At 50.3% G+C, this 17,831-nt stretch overlaps 1 protein-coding gene across 1 annotated transcript in view; it reads right to left on the bottom strand.

Annotated features, from left to right (window-relative positions):
* The window catches only part of ryr2a (ryanodine receptor 2a (cardiac)), a 1,117,859-nt gene that overhangs the window by 790,197 nt on the left and 309,831 nt on the right, over positions 1-17,831 (bottom strand). The gene's annotated exons all lie outside the window — the stretch shown is intronic.

Genomic DNA, 17,831 nt, shown 5'->3' on the forward strand with positions numbered 1-17,831 from the left:
AACAGCTGGTGCTAAGTAATTACCAGGAAAGATAACTGAAGGTTTGGTGCAAAAGATGGGTTTTGAGGAGGTTTTTAAAGTCCAAAGAGAAAGGGAGAGGTGGGGGGGGGGGGGGGGGGGGGTTCAGCCAATTGTTTCCTCCAGACATTCCCATCCTTAGGGCAGCCGAAGTTGAACAAAAGGCAGAGGAATGTACAAAAACAGGCTGAATGTGTAGTTCACAGTGTGTGGGTAGTGGAGGAGGTTGCAAAGATGGGAAGGGGAATAGGATGAATATACAAAACCAAGGATGGTTTTGAAGATTAGGATGAGGTGCTCAAGTCTATTCATTGGGAGATGGATGGATAATATAGGTCAGCGGTTATAGGAGTGCTGGGCAAGCAGAACTTATGGAGGATGAATAATGTGATGTGTTTCTCAGTACATTGTGGAATTTTACTTGAAGCTGGTGTACTTGGTCACCGACTTTGTCCCTTCCAACACAGTGTGTGTGGCCAACCCCCCAGGTAGCAGCAGGCACATAGCGGTCTGGGTCGTAGGAGCTAATGACATGGCGCTTGTCGAAAGGGGCCAGGTAGGAATCCTCTCCCATGATGCGTTCAAAAATATTGGTCATGATGAATGTAAGCAAGGGGAAGATTAGGGATCTTGGGCAAGATTATCTGGCCTCACCGTGGTGTGTTTCTCAGCAGGGGGCGGCCTGCTATTGGCCGCTGACAGGGTCTTTTGGTCCTGCCACTGTCAATGGATTTTCCCAACGAACACACACTACGCTGCCAGGAAACGCCGGTGTGAACAGCTGAAAGATCGCTCCCATTGAGATGCAGCTTATTTAAAAAGAGCAGGTGGAAGAGAACAGGATAAAAGAAACAACATTTTTATTTAGAAATTTAGAATACCCAATTCATTTTTCCAATTAGGGGGCAATTTTGTGTGGCCAATCCACCTATCCTGCACATCTTTGGGTTGTGGGGGTGAAACCCTTGCAGACACAGGGAGAATGTGCAAACTCCACACGGACAGTGACCCAGAGCCGGGATCAAACCTAGGACCTCAGCGCCGTGAGGCAGCAGTGCTAGGGAGCAACGTGTTTGATGAAGGATAAAAATGATGGTCTCAGTCCTCCCAATGTTCAGTTCGCGATGAGGTTTTGGCTCATGCATGATGTGAAATAAAGCGGGCAGTTTGACAGCACAGGGGTTGTGTTGTGGTTGAAATAAATTGTCATGACTGAGAGCTGGATATTGTAATCACTGAGTCATGAGGATTGTTTAAAACTCTTTCTCCATACCACCCACCCAGTGAATATCTTTTCCAGTCCACTTTTTAACAAGGAATCAATCAAACCAGGGTTTTCTGGAGTCAAGGAAAGAGTAAGTTAATTCGACACTAAAACCCGAGAAAAAATAATATGCACATTAACACAAATCAGAAAAAAAAAGTTAAGAGTCCAACTAAAAGTTAAGAAGAATATGCAAGTAAATCCTTGGCTTGTCCGTGAGCCATAGCTTGTGGAACACTGCGGCCGTTATGTTAGGAGATTCTGGGAGAACTCTGGAATTGGTTTTGTTCAGTTGTGCACTTTATTAGAGACACCTTTTGATTGTTTCAAAGAACAAAGAAAACTACATCACAGGAACAGGCCCTTCGACCCTTCAAGCCTGCATCGACCATGCCCTCTGTCTGAACTAAAACACCTACCCTTCCGGGGACCATATTCCCATCCCATCCTATTATCCCTTGTAGCCACTTAAAATGGCCAACTCCCGATTCAAAATGGCGAACGGCAAAGGCTGATGGGAAAGTCAGCCAACAAGACAAAAACCAGCAGCTGCAAGTTGGCTGTGTATTCACCTCTGGAAAGGCCAGACAATATCGATACCAGCAACCATCAGCAAAGCAAAACAACAGCCATCTGCATACTAATGAGCAATCCCCGGGAACAATAAACAACATTTAGACACACAAAGCAAAACCAGACTCTTCGGCGCCAGCAGGAGCCTACACAAAAGGAGGTGAACGAGCACCTCATGACCGTCCATCGATCAGGGAACCGCTCCAGCATTGGAGAAAATCGAACCAAGCGATTGGGACAAAGTCCAATCACTTGGGACCAGGTACAGGGTCCGCCCCGAAAGGCGGGAAGCCCCTGGGGACTATAAGAATTGAGCCCAAGTTCAAGTCGCTCTCTTCTTCTCCACCTCATCGCTCTCTTCATGCTCTTCTTCCTGCCCGGGTCACCCAGCAACAACGAACCAACATTGACCGTGACCGGAGCAGTGAAGATCGAAATCGTAAGTCTTAAATCAACGCTCGCTACGAGATAGGTGCTCCTAGCTACCAATCCGTACCAACTTCGAATCCCGCAGGCTCAGAACCCGAACGAAAGGCCATTTGTTTCCCTGACCTGGTGGGCCAGTCCAAAGTTAAGTATAGGTTAGTTGTAGAAGTAGCTTAGACGTAGAATTTGCACATGAGTAGTGATTACTGTGTATAATAAATGTGCTTTGATTTAAACCTTACTAAGCGGTGTATTGGATTATTGATCATTACTCGGACTTGAACCTCGTGGCGGTATCAGAAAGATAACTGGCGACTCGAGAGCAAAGGTGATAAAACAGAGCAATTGAACTTAGGCAAAATCAGCAACACCCTTTATTCCCATCCTATTCATGTATTTTTCAAGGACGCCCCTTAAAAGTCACTATTGTATCTGCTTCCACTACCTCCCCCGGCAGCGAGTTCCAGGCTCCCACCACTCTCTGTGTAAAAAAACTTATCTCGTAGACTTCTTTAAACCTTTCCCCCGCACCTCAAACCTATACCCCCTAGCAATTGACTCTTCCACCCTGGGAAAAAGCTTCTGACTATCCACTCTGTCCATGCCCCTCATAATCTTGTAGACTATCAGGTCGCCCCTCAACCTCCATTGTTCCAGTAAGAACAAACCAAGTTTCTCCAACCCCTCCTCATAGCTAATGCCCTCCATACCAGGCAACATCCTGGTAAATCATTTCTGTACCGACTCCAAAGCCTCCAGATCCTTCTGGTATTGTGGCAACCAGAATGGAACACTATATTCCAAGTGGCAGAGAGAGAGATGACCTGCTTGTTTCCGCAGGGGTGACTGCCGTCTACTTCTTCTTCAATGCTTTTCACTGTTAAAATACCTGTCTCCAGCGAGAGAGAGAGACAGAGAGAGAGAGACAGAGTGAGACAGAGAGAGAGAGGGAGAGAGAGTGAGAGAGAGAGAAAGAGGTGTTCTTTTTGCTGCTTTATCCTTTTTCTTCTGCTCCGCCCAACGCTGGTTTTAAAAGCCAGTATTAAACTCATTTCACGGTGTAGTCCCAAGGGAGAAATAGGCAGGTCTTGTATCTAAAGTCCATTTTGGCTTCATCTCAGAAATGTTTTGACATATTCTGAGATACAAAGCAACAGGAGATGGTTTTGGGGTGCCTGATGGGATGTAGCTGGCTGGAGGAACGTTTACAATATCTTCACAGAAACACAGTCCAACCTTTTGCAGGTTATATGCCTTCCTTTCAAGTATCTCTGTCTAAAGTGGGACTTGACACCCCTTCAGGTACGGAATTCCAGGTCCTTTCAGTAAAATCCACAAAGGAATTTTCGAGAAGGGATCACTTTACAGTATCAGCCAGCGAGACAACTTCATGATAACAGTATCTGTTTATCCCAGAAACCCGTTCTCCCTCCTATACTTATCCTACTTTCCCTTAAAAACAGTTCTACCAATTGTCTCAACTGCTTCTTAAGAATCACACCTTACAGATAATATCCTAAACGCCACCATCACCAATCCAGGGTCTCTCCTGTCCCAGCGGCAGAACAGATGCAGCAGAGTTGGAGGTACAGTGATGTGCAGTCGGGAGGGAGATTCAATGGAAGTCCTAAACAGTGACACTGGGCCTCATGAGGTCTCAGGGCATTCAGGGACAAACATGGGGAAGGAACCCCCTGCTGATTACCACAGACCGTGTTCCCACTATTCTGAAGAAGATGGAACAGGATAGGGAGTTTGGGAAAGAAAAAGAACGATATTTAGATGAGGACAAGAATTTTGTACCTATAAATCTGTAAATTCAATCAGGTATATTTACCTCCTACAACGTCACCTGATTAATGAACGTTAGCTGAAAATTATAAAGGAATAGAAATATGCCAGCGGATAGTCAATAAAAATGAAATAGTGCATCATTATCACATTTCTGACCATTTGTTGTCCCTATTGTACATTTGAAATTCAGAATATTTTCATTATGATAATATGCGGAATTCTCCGACCCCCCCGCCAGGTCGGAGGATCCCCAGGGGCCGGCGCGAATCCCGCCCCACCGCCAGCTGCCGTGTTCTCCGGCACCGGTTTTCGGACGGGGCGGGGATCACGCCATGCCAGTCGGGGCCGTTGGCAGCGGCACCCTGGCAATTCTCCGGGCCCCGATGGGCCGAGCGGCCGTCAGTTTCTGGCCAGTCCCGCCGACGTGGATTGGACATGGTCCCACAAGGCGGGACCTGGCTGGTAGGCCGGCTGGTGTGGTCCTCGGGGAGGGGTGGGGGGATTCGGCCACGGGGGAGGCCCCCATGGTGGCCTGGCCCGCGATCGGGGCCCACCGATCTGCGGGCGGGGCTGTGCCGTGGGGGCACTCCTTCCTTCCGCGCCGGCCCCTGTAGGGCTCCACCATAGACGGCGCAGAGAAGACACTGCCCTGCACATGCTGCAGAATACGTCGGCAGTTCTGCGCATGCGCTAAACTACGCCGGCGGTTCTGCGCATGCACTAACTCGCACAGGCCCTTCACGCCGGTTGACGCGGCGCCAACTACTCCGGCGCGGGCCTAGCCCCGGAAATGCAGAAAACTCTGCAACTTCCGGTAGGCCCGACGACAGAGTGGTTCACGCCGTTCTTAGCGCCGACGTCTGGCCAATTCGCCGATTGCGGTGAATCCTGCCCAATGTTTCTATCACCATTCAAACAGTGACAAATAAATAGAAATAAATTCACCACCTGCAAACGCAAACAGACAAATACAAAGAAAAACCAACGACTTAAACACCTTTGAAATTAATTTGGTAGGTTTAGAGTATCATATCATGATCTGGGACACACCCATCACAGTTCGGTCACCGTACTTGTGCATAAAACCTTAATAGCTCATAGCCAGATAATCTATCAAATAGGAGAAATAAACCCGGCCAGCACCTGCTGAGTTTTCAGATTTTGAGGCTCGCCAGCTTTTCTTCAGGTAGAGAGTCAAACAATTGAAAATGTAAATAAACCTCCAACAGCAACAGTTTCTAATTGACATTAGCGTAAGCTCACTCAGTACACTTGCCCACAGGGAGTACCTGAGCTCTAGCTTTAAGGAACACAACAGTACAGCATCACAATAATGTGACAGTCACAAATGACTGCATTAACTGCCTGCAATCAAGGGTTAAACCTTTCAGGTTGACAGCTCTTTGGTCCCAGCAGTGTCTTACGTCATGGTGATCACTGCTGGGACTGCAGCTGTTCCCAGGTCAGCCATGATGGACTACAGTTGAGTGGGGTGTGGTATTATCAGGTATTGCAGTACCCAAGAGGCTGTAGACTATTGGTTAAATCTAGGAGTTTACCATTGGCTGTTTGGTATGTAGCTCCGCCCTGACAGGCGGGGTATAAGAACCGGTGCCGTCCCAGCAGCCCTCATTCTGTACCGAAGCTGCTGGGGAACAGTTCTAGTCTATTAAAGCCTTCAGTTATGTTACTACCTCGTCTTTAATAGTATTTGATCGTGCATCAATTTAATAGACTACACTTAAGCTGAAAGGGTGGATCTCCGAATCAAGCAGGAGTGTCTACAACTCAGCCCCCACGCGGAGAACTCGGCGGCGAACTTTAAGCATTGGCTGGCGTGCTTTAAAGGCTACCTCGAGACGGCCAGAGGCACACCCTCAGGAAAACAGAAACTGCATCTCCTGCACTCAAAGGTAAGCCCTGGGATCTACACCTTCATCGAGGAGGCGGAGGACTTCGACGCTGCGTTCGAACTGTAAAAAGGACATTATATACGCCCTGTAAACCAGGTCTACGCACGTCACCTGCTTGCAATTAGACGGCAAAGCCCCGGGGAATCGTTGGAGGAGTTCTACCGTGCGCTACTGGTGCTGGGCAGAAACTGTGGCTGCCCGCAAGTTTCGGGGAGCGAGCACACGGAACTCCTAATCCGGGATGCCTTCGTAGCAGGTATGAGCTCCTCAGAGATCCGCCAAAGACTCTTAGAAAAAGACACCCTGGGACTTAGAGAGGCACGGGCCCTGGCAGGGTCCATGGACGTTGCCTCCAGAAACGCGCAATCCTATGCGCCCGACCGCACGGCGGCCCCCTGGGCTGCATGGCATCCCACAGCGGCAGCCCCACAGACCTTCCCCGTGTCCCCGCAGGCCTGCGCTGCAAGACGGCCCGCGAACTCCGTCGGGCCCCGCTGTTTCTTCTGTGGGCAGGCGAAGCACCCCGCCAGCGCTGCCCGGCCCGCACCTCCACCTGCAAAGTGTGCGACAAGAAGGGCCATTTTGTGGGGGTCTGCCAGGCACGAGCCGTGGCCGCGGTCTCCAGCGACTCCGGACCGCCGCGGCAACCTTCTCTTCGGGCCCCAGGCAGCCAGCACTCACCGCCACCCCCCTATCCTAGGGCAACGTGCGACCCACGGGCGCGGCCATCTTGCCCCTCGGACACCACGCTGGACGGATGGGCGCCGCCATTTTGTCCACCACCATGTGCGACCCATGGGAGATGCCATCTTGGATGGGGCCCCAGGACCCCAGCACGGCCGACTACACGCTGCCCGATCAAAACCCGCAACTACTTCATCTGGCCTTGGTGACTCTGGACCAAAATCGACATCGGACACTCGCAACAGCAACGACGGTGGTCTTCATCAACGGCCACGAGACGTCCTGCCTGATCGAATCTGGGAGCACGGAAAGCTTTATACACCCCGACACGGTAAGGCGCTGTTCACTTGTTACCCACCATGTGAACCAAAGAAACTCCGTGGCCTCTGGGTCACACTCAGTGGAGATAAAGGGGTTCTGCCTAGCAAACCTCACTGTCCAAGGCAGGAAATTGAACAAGTTCCGCCTTTATGTCCTGCCGCACCTCTGCACGGCTACACTCCTGGGGTCGGACTTCCACTGTAACTTGCAAAGCCTGACCTTCAAATTCGACGGCCCTATACCCCCCTTACTGTCTGCGGCCTCGCGACCCTTAAGGTCGGCCCGCCTCCCCTGTTTGCGAACCTCACCACGGATTGCAAACCCGTCGCCACCAGGAGCAGATGGTACAGTGCCCAGGACCAGACCTTCATTAGGTCAGAGGTCCAAAGGCTACTGAGGGAAGGGGTCATTGAAGCTAGCAACAGTCCCTGGAGAGCTGAAGTAGTGGTGGTAAAGACCGGGGAGAAACATAGGATGGTCATTGACTACAGTCAGACCATCAACAGGTTTACGCAGCTGGATGCGTACCCTTTCCCCCGCATATCCGACCTGGTAAACAGGATCGCGCAATATAAGGTCTTCTCCACGGTGGATCTAAAGTCCGCCTACCATCAGCTACCCCTCTGTACTAGTGACCGCAAATACACTGCCTTCGAAGCAGATGGGCGGCTCTATCATTTTTTAAGGGTTCCTTTTGGTGTCACTAACGGGGTCTCGGTCTTCGAACGCGAGATGGACCGAATGGTTGACCGGTATGGCTTACGCGCAACGTTCCCGTATCTTGATAACGTCACCATCTGCGGCCACGACCAGCAGGACCACGACACCAACCTCCGAAAATTCCTCCAGACCGCAAAGATCCTTAACTTAACGTACAATAAGGATAAATGCGTATTTAGCACCGACCGTCTAGCCATTCTAGGCTACGTAGTGCGAAATGGAGTTATAAGCCCCGACCCTGAACGCATGCGCCTCCTTATGGAGTTCCCCCTCCCTCACTGCCCCAAGGCCCTGAAGCGCTGCCTCGGGTTTTTCAGTTATTACGCCCAGTGGGTCCCTAACTTAGCAGACAAAGCCCGACCCCTAATCCAGTCCACAACCTTCCCCCTGTCGACGGAGACCCACCAGGCCTTCAGCCGCATCAAAGCAGACATTGCAAAGGCCACGATGCGCGCCATCGACGAGTCCCTCCCCTTCCAGGTCAAGAGCGATACGTCCGACGTAGCTCTGGCCGCCACCCTCAACCAAGCGGGCAGATCCGTGGCCTTCTTCTCCCGTACCCTCCATGCTTCCGAAATTCGCCATTCCTCGGTCGAAAAAGAGGCACAAGCCATAGTAGAAGCTGTGCAACATTGGAGGCATGACCCGGCCGGCAGGAGATTCACTCTCCTCACTGACCAACAGTCGGTGGCGTTCATGTTTGATAATGCACAGCGGGGCAAGATAAAAAAACGATAAGATCTTGCAGTGGAGGATAGAACTCTCCACCTACAACTACGAGATCTTGTATCGTCCCGGGAAGCTAAACAAGCCTCCTGATGCCCTGTCCCGCGGCACATGTGCCACCGCACAAGTGGAACGCCTCCGAGCCCTCCACGAGAACCTCTGCCACCCGGGGGGTCACTCGTTTTTTCCACTTCATCAAGACCCGCAACCTGCCCTACTCCATCGAGGAGGTCAGGACAGCCACCATGGACTGCCAAATCTGCGTGGAGTGCAAACCGCACTTCTACCGGCCAGAGAGGGCGCACCTGATAAAGGCTTCCCGTCCCTTTGAGTGCCTCAGCATGGACTTCAAAGACCCCATCCACTCCACCGACCGCAACACGTACTTCCTGAACGTGATTATCGAGTACTCCCGGTTCCCATTCGCCATCCCCTGCCCAGACATGACCGCAACCACCGTCATCAAGGCCCTCCAGGGTATCTTTACACTGTTCAGTTTCCCCACGTACATACACAGCGATAGGGGGTCCTCCTTTATGAGCGACGAACTGCGTCAATTCCTGCTCAACAGGGGCGTTGCCTCAAGCAGGACGACCAGTTACAACCCCCGGGGAAATGGGCAGGTAGAGAGGGAGAACGGAACGGTCTGGAGACCGTTTTACTGGCCCTACGATCCAGGAATCTCCCAGTATCCCGCTGGCAAGAAGTCCTCTCGGAGGCCCTCCACACCATCCGGTCACTGCTCTGCACAACTACCAACCAGACACCTCATGAACGTCTCCTTGTCTTCCCCAGGAAGTCCTCCTCCAGGACCTCGTTCCCAACCTGGCTAGCAACACCCGGGCCCATCCTGCTCCGGAAGCACATGCGGGCGCACAAGTCGGACCCGGTGGTCGAGAGGGTCCAACTGCTGCACACTAATCCCCAGTACGCCTACGTGCCGTTCCCTGACGGCCGGCAAGATAGAGTTTCCCTTCGGGACCTGGCGCCCGCCGGAACCCCACGCGCACCCGAACCAATACCCACCCCTTCCACAGCACCTCACAGGAGTGTCAGTCCTCCCGCCGCTCCTGCCTAGGCCCTCCCACCCAACGATGCCCCCGACAGGCACCCCCCTCTCGTGTCAACCGTTTGCCCCACCAGCGCCATCTAGGGGTGACTAAGCTGCCATGGAGGCTGAAACCATGCTCCCGGAGTCGCAGACGCCCGGACCCCCACCAGAATCACGACCGAGGCTCAGACGATCCAGGAGGACGACCAGGCCACCCGACCGACTGATTGCTTCACTGTAACTGTAACTGTAACTGAACACTGACTGTATATATCTTCCACGCTTGTAAATATTCTCGACAACCCTGTAAGGAGATATCACGGTACCTCCATATCTGATCATGCCATGTTAAATGCAATTGTAACCATTGGCCACCACCCCCGCCGGACTCTTTTTTTAACAGGGGGTGAATGTGGTATTATCAGGTATTGCAGTACCCAAGAGGCTGTAGGCCATTGGTTAAACCTAGGAGTTTACCATTGGCTGTTTGGTATGTAGCTCCACCCTGACAGGCGGGGTATAAGAACCGGTGCCGTCCCAGCAGCCCTCATTCTGTACCGAAGCTGCTGGGGAACAGTTCTAGTCTATTAAAGCCTTCAGTTATGTTACTACATCGTCTTTAATAGTAATTGATTGCGCATCATGGGGTTGCGGCTGCCCAAAGCTAATTAGACCGGCCATGTTCTTGGGGGGGGGGGGGGCGGGTAGCAAATGCAAAGGCAGTCTTCCAGTGGGGGTCACACGTGCGGCCCTCGCGAGCCACAGAGTGTGTGATCAGGAGTCATACATCATCGCCCCCAGCCCTCCCGGCCTCTCCCATCTCCACGAGTCTGCAAGGAGACTGACGTTTTCCTGCATGGCCTCCTCGGGTGGCAGAGTGCCCATCTACCAGTGCAGGTAAAAGTACTTGGAGGCCTTAGTTAGACTAAGGGTGGGTAGGCCACTTACCATTTACAACAATGGCAAGGGGCACTGGACCCACTGCCATCCCACCTGATTTATCTCCCCTCCGCCTCCTAGACAGGAGGTGGTGACATCGAAATCCGGGTCAAATAAAGTATTACCTTTCAGATGAATCATTAAATCAAGACCCCATTTACCCTCTCAGATGGATATAAAAGGTCTCTTTGCACTGTTTTGGAGAAGACCATAGGAGTTATTCCTGCAATCTGGCCAACATTTATCCTTCCATTAACCTCACAATAACAGCTGATCCGATCGTTATCACATTGCTGTTGGTGGAAGGTTTGTTGTTCTGTCACCTTTCCTACAATATACCTGTTATTATATTCCATAATACTTCATCAGCTGTAAGGAACTTTGGGGCATCCAGTGGTCATGAAAGTCACTCTATAAATGCAATTCATTCTTTCAAACTATTAATGAGCAGTGTCACAGGAGATCAGCCAGTAACATGCTAAGATTTCCAAAGGTTCTTCTTGCTGTACATTTGGAAATTCCCCTCCTCAGCTCTGGATCCTCCAATCCAGCCCCAATAAATGGGATGCTGACCTATCTATGACTGACAGTTTCAATATTATTCTAAAATGCAGACAGCAAAGGAACGCAGAAGTGTGCGACCAAATGACACATTAAAAAAACATCAGTATAAGTGACTGCAAGGGCTGGGGCTATCGGACTCTGCTCCAGTGGATGGTTCACTTCACTCCCCGACTCATTTTGAAATTATTTTCTCACTTTCTTAGGTCTCCTGTGTCAGACCCGTCTCAAATCAATTGAGTGCCTAGTGGTGTGTTGCCAAACCTCTGTACCACTCATAAATCATTTGTTGTATCTTTCCAATATTTAAATATTTTTAACCAGCAATATCATAAATCAACCTGGCATTTCTGTTCTCCCGTCCTTCCAAAATGCAATGAATTAATTATTTCCGTTGCTGTTCTGTACAACAGCATAGTCTTCTGTTAGCAGTGTAAGAATATGATAGTCACAAATTATTGCACTGCAAGTACATACAGGACCACAAGTACATGCAGTGCTACGAGAGTACAATACTTACAGATGTGATATACGTAGATAGCACGGTAAAAATGAGATATTCATACATACATTATGGTAAGAATCTGGTGCAGACAAGAAGATTGAAGCTGGTGCAGCAACAGAAATGCAATTTAAAGGCAGATTGGGGTATGGTTGTGGACCACTTCAATAAATACGGACAAGTTGTAAAAAGTAAAGTCAACTGAGTTACAAACAAAACATGTGAGGGATTCTCCGTTAGCCGACGGCAAAATCGCAACAGGCGCTGATTTGACGCCAAATCGCAATTCTCCATCACCTCGAAACCATGCGTTAATGCGTTTCACTCCGCACTTACAGTAGGTACCACTTGCATATCATTAGCGGGCCCGACCCGGTACTCTCCAGGGCCTCCGCGATGTTCCATCTCTGATGGGCCGAATTCCTGACAGCACTTTTAAACATCGTGAAGCCGGCGTGGCGCTGCTGAGCGAGAGAGAGGGGGTATGGAAAGTGTCCAACATGGCCACAGTGTGCTGACAGTTGTGACACTAGCTGGGGGGAGTAGAGAAGGGTGGCCGGGAGGTGGGCTGTGGGGCCAGGGTGGACGGGCACGGAGCACCATTGCCACAGCCGGCAAGGCAGCCATGCAGTTGCACGCACCGTTAACAGTCCACTTTGAACATGGTGCCAGAGATCGTATAGGCGTTCTCCCAGTGCACCCCCCGGGTGCCCTCGAGCCCCAGCCGACCCATCAGCTATATGGGCGCACTACAGCACAACCAGTGCCATGTTGTTGGGTGGAATAAGTGTGTGTGGGGAGTTCAATGTTTATGTGCGGCTGCAGCTTGTCAGCCTTTCGAGTGTCAGTAATGGACCCGACAAATTCCACCCCATTTTTCAGTGGAATCGAGTATGTTTCACACAGCACCGGTGCTCGCCCCTCAATGGTAGCGGAATCGGTCCAGGTGCGGTGCCGATTTCTCTGTCGCAAAAGTCCACGGATTCTCGTTGACGTCAACTTAGTCTCAAAAACGGTGACTCCAGCCCACAGTCTCAGAAACGGAGAATCCAGCCCCTTAGGGATTCCAGTGGTATATATTCATAATACATCATTGTACAAATGACAGGTTAACATACTGTAGCACTGTACTAACGACATATTGTGAGAATACTGCACTGTAAAAGTGATATATTCATAGATTATAGCACTAAAGTGGTGAGGCATTCAATAATTCCAGCTCTGGACTCATAACATATAAACAGGTCACAGTGCTGTTCTAATGGACCTTGTTAGATTACTGCATAGATTACTATCATTTACAGATGATAGTACTGTAGAAATCTGATATTCAGAGATCACGGGCGGGATTCTCTCAGCCCGGGACCGGGCCGGAGAATCGTCGTGACCATCGCGAATCACGCCACGCCGCCCCGACGCCGGGACGCGATTCTCCGCGGAGAGGTTATTGGGTTACGGGGATAGGGTGGAAGTGAGGGCTGAAGTGGGTCGGTGTAGACTCAATGGGCCGAATGGCCTCCTTCTGCACTGTATGTTCTATGCTCTATGAGCGGAGAATCGGCGGCACCGGCGCGGTCAGCTCGGTTCCGGCCGGGGGCCGCTCTACGGGCCCCCCCCCCACCGGCGATTCGCCACCTGGGTTGGGCCGAGCGGCCGTACCGAAAAACCCGAGTCCTGCCGGTGCCGTTCTAACCTGGTCTTACCCACCGGGACCTCAGTGTGGAAGGGTCCGGGGTGCAGTCTGTGGGGGGGGGGGGGGGGGGGGGAGGGGTCCAACCCCAGGCGGGGGCCTCCTTTGTTCCGTCTCGGCCCCTGTAGCCCTACGCCGTAGCCCTACGCCGAAGGGAGACTCCGCGCATGTGCGTAAATCGCGCCGGTCCCAACGCGCATGAGCAGACCGACGGCACCCATCGGACGCCGGGATCGGCAGCTGGAGCGGCCAGCTGGAGCAGTGCTGGGCCCCTATAAGGGCCAGAATTTCTGATCCTGAGGCGTTTCCGACAGCGTCAACACTTAGCCTCAGGATCAGAGAATCCCGCCCCACAGCTGTCATGAAACCTATTGATACTTTGTGCCTCTGGGTGCTTAATTAGCAGTCTGTGGTGTTTACAACATTGAAGGTATAGGATTTTCCCATGCTTATTACATTGGTTCTTGCCTAGTAACAATGGTGGGACCCTCCGAGAGGTCTTTGATGGGTCACAGCTAATTTCAAGAGCCAGTGAACAGGTCTGCTCAAGGCAGTCATTTTAAGGTGGTCAGTTTCAGGGAGTCTGCCAGCTAGAGGTGTCACAGACACAGAGACAGGAATATGTCCCATTAAGTAAGTTAAAAGGATGGAGCAAAAATAGGCTCCAAATTAAAGAACAAGCTGTTGTTTACAGACTAGTTCTGTACTGTGCGCTCTGGGATAAAGGCACCCCTTTGGAGAAATAGTGTTCTGCTTGGCATGGCCATACATCTAAAAATGTGCTTGTAATCTAACGTTTGAGTGTACTCAGGAATCCAGGAAGAGGGAAATTCGGAAGGCGTCACTGAAATCCTGTGAGGTAGGCCATTGATAAAGTCGTCCAAGTGGCAGCGACTTTTGGAGAGAATTCCAAGCAGAGATCTTCAAAGGTGTAGCTGGGAATCCTTCATGAGACAGAGTTTCAGAAAGATTGTTTGTCTTGGTGTTTACTGACATCTGGATGAGTTATTTAGAAATCCATGGACTTGTATAGTAAAGCTTGTTTTTTGTTTGTTCAAAACCTGTGGGATCTTGCGGCTTTAGTCCAAAAGTAGGTGTCATGAACCTCAACCTTCATCTACTTTAAAGAAAATGATGTTGGTCCCTAACGGGATCTTCCCCCTCATCCCAGGGTCTGGTCAAGGATCATAACACAGCACTGTGTGAATTCAATATTAACATACTACTTCACCGAAAAAATGATATTCACAGAAACTCTACTGCAAAAAATACAGTATTCGCAGATGACTGAACTACAAAAAAAAACACAGCAACCTGTGGCAGCCTTCATTGATGGATGAGAGCCAATTGAGGATGGGATTGAAGTGCCCTTCCCATCTTCCAAGAATTTGAGTTTTTTCTGTGAGCAGTGTTGACTTGTCAACACTGATGATTGGTGATGAACCAGCATGAAGTATGGCCCATATACACATTTCAGAGCATTGGAGAATCTCTTCCAGTCTTTGTGGTGGGCATATTGTTCCAATGACGTACCTTTTGAAGATACAGGGCGGGAATCTCAGGTCCCCCATCCGCTTGTTTCTCGGCTGTGCTTGCTTGTGGCAGGGTTCTCTCTTCCCGCCACTTAATAATAATAATAATTGTTATTGTCACAAGTAGGGTTAAATTAACACTGCAATGAAGTTACTGTGAAAAGCCCCTAGTCGCCACATTCTGACGCCTGTTCGGGTACACAGAGGGAGAATTCAGAATGTCCAATATACCTAACACCAGTCCTTTTGAGACTTGTGGGAGGAAACCGGAGCACCCGGAGGAAACCCATGCAGACAGGGGGAGAACATGAAGACTCCGCAGACAGTGACCCAAGTCGGGATTCGAACCTGGGACTCTGGCGCTGTAAAACAACAGTGCTAACCACTGTGCAATGGGATTTCCCATTGGAGCCACCCCACGCCATCAGGAACCCTAGAGCAGGAGGTACACTGCCAGCGGGTAAAGAGAATCCCAATAGGCTGGAGAATTCTGGCCCCAATTTCTAATTTTCCTTTTTCTGGCTGGACTTTAGAACACTGGGAACCTAAACTGACAATGGGATAACTGCCCATACGTCTGCTATACATACAATCTCGCATTTCACCAAGTGGGATGAAGACACTCAACCCCATAAGGAGCATGAAGGATCCCATTCCCCTGTTGATTCACACCACCCTGAGACTTTTCAAATGTTTCTGAGATGAGACTCAGAATGCAATTACATGTTCTGAAACAATAACTGCAGCAGACATGAACATGTCGTTGTACGTTAGTGAATTTGCAATTTTGCTGAGAGAGATCTCTTCATGGTTGCTTATTTGAGCATCGAGACATTGAGACACTTGTGACCCTTCATTCCCTGGGGGAGCGACTAAGGGGACAGATTTTGATGTTCAGCTTTGAAACGATAAGAGAAGATTATGTCCAGCAGTTAGTGCAACACACGGTTTTCATTACAAGCACATCCTGCCTGTCTCTCTGCCTGGTGATGACATTGTTGATTAGATGCCAATGCATAGAATGAGGGTGCATCCATGGTGTGTCTTATTGAGATTAGGAATGTGGTAAACTGTGTTGGTGCTCAGGAGCTCAGGCTCAGCTTACAATTTCAACAAGCGGAGACCATTGCTGTTACAGCTGCCAACCATGTTTTTTCAAATGACCCCTTCCCACGCCCAGCAATCTTCACCAACACACTTTAGCACGCCATTGTTCCCATTTGCAGCATCAAACGTAATGCCTGCTGTGAAAAGGCAGTGTCAACTCTACAAAGTGGTGATTTTAATATTATGAATAGACTTTTTTTTACAGAAATGGGGATAATTATCGATTATTCCGTCTGTGGGAAATGGATGGAATTAATTGGGCCCCGAGTTTCACACCTCGTGAATTTTACTTTCCATTATTTGGTTCAATGGATAGGATGGTTGGATGCTGTACAAAGCAGCCTAACCTGTCACATTCCAGTGGGGCAAGTTAGGTCAAAACTATCCCCCAAATCCTGGAACTGTCTTGCTAACAGCATTGTGGATGCACAGATACATAGAAACAGAGGGTGGATTTCTCCCATTTTGTGCGGGCCGCACCAGATTCTGCGCTTGAAAGCTCATTAATTATACGCAAGCGAGTTCCCCACTGACTTTCCTGGCAACTGATTCGCCCGCCCATCTTCAGCTTTGATGTTCAAAGGACTTGGCACCTAATTTAAACACTAGTCCAGCATACTCATATCACTCTCTGCAGCCCACCTGTCTTCACTAGACCGTGCAGGATATCAGCAACCCAGAGGCAAAAATTAGCAGCCTCAAGAGGATGCCTGGTCGTCAGAACTTTGTTCCAGTGGCAGCATGAATACCACCCCACAATCCTGTCCAGATAAACACTGCTGTGTGGCACCAGGGACAAGGGGATGCTTTTTTGTGAGGGCCACAAAGAATCCAGCGAGAGTTTGTAGAGTCAAACAGAAAGTAACTCTATTTACAACAGTATGTACACAGGGCCAGTCGTTCACTACTAGTTCCCCCTTTAGCCGGTACCACACTGGCCAGCTCGATTTAATCAGCTGCACTGCTAACGATTGCCCCGCTCCCCCTCCACCCCCCTCTCATTGGGGGAATACTCAACCCCAGGAGCAGAACTGATCCAACTTGGTGACACGGGGGGGTCCATGGGTCCAGCAGCACGGTGCTGTCCATGAAGACAAGCTTGGCATGCAGATTGAGGCAGGAACCAGTCTTCCCTGTCCTTGCGAGGCCTCAACTGCGCCCCGTTTAGCACTGATTTCCACAATCCTACTTCAGGGGATCATGCAGACCATTAGAGCCTCCTGGGTGGTCGGGACAGGGCAAGGTAGTACCCTGGCACTCCTCGTGGTACCAGGGCACTGCCAGCCTAGCACCCAGGCAGTGCCACCCAGGCACCATGGCAGTGCCAACCTGGCACTGTCATCGTTCCCAGTTCTCACTGTCAGGATGCCAAGCTGGCAACACCAAAATGCCAGGCTGCCGGTGCCAAGGTGCCCCAGTGCCAATTGTCACTGCCAAGGTTTGGGGTCTGGGACCATGCCCATGAAAGGGGAGGTGAGGGGGTGTCTGAGGAGGGCAAACAAAGGTTGGGGGGTTGAAGGGGGGTTCTTGAAAGGGAGGGGCTATAGGGATCAGGGCAGCTGTCCAAAATGGTGCCCCGATCTCAGAGGAGCTAGTCCTACTGGTGAGCTCAGCTCCCCAGTCCAGGAAGTCTCCCTACATGTGGCCTCGAGGGCAGGAAGCTCCCCGAGGCCCCAAGATAATGGCTAAGTGCCATTGGATAGCAGTGTCATTCGCGACACTGCAATCGCTGAGAAACACTCCGTCAAATGCACCCCAAACCGAACTTGGAAATATTTCCGGTGAATCGCGCCATCTGTGTAAATACCATTTATAAATAAACCGTTAGAATTCACTGTACATACTGACTGGTTGCTGCCAATCTTTCCTTTACTACAGGTGGGTAATAAATGCTGTCCTAGTCAGCAAAACCCAAATCTCTGAAGTGAACAAAGAAAAGCTCATGACCTTATTACATTATCATTAAAGTACATTTTTTTATATCCAAAAGGACAACAGCTCAAAAAGAGA

The sequence above is a fragment of the Scyliorhinus torazame genome, chromosome 1 (assembly GCF_047496885.1).
Source record: "Scyliorhinus torazame isolate Kashiwa2021f chromosome 1, sScyTor2.1, whole genome shotgun sequence".
NCBI classification, from domain to species: Eukaryota; Metazoa; Chordata; class Chondrichthyes; order Carcharhiniformes; family Scyliorhinidae; genus Scyliorhinus; species Scyliorhinus torazame.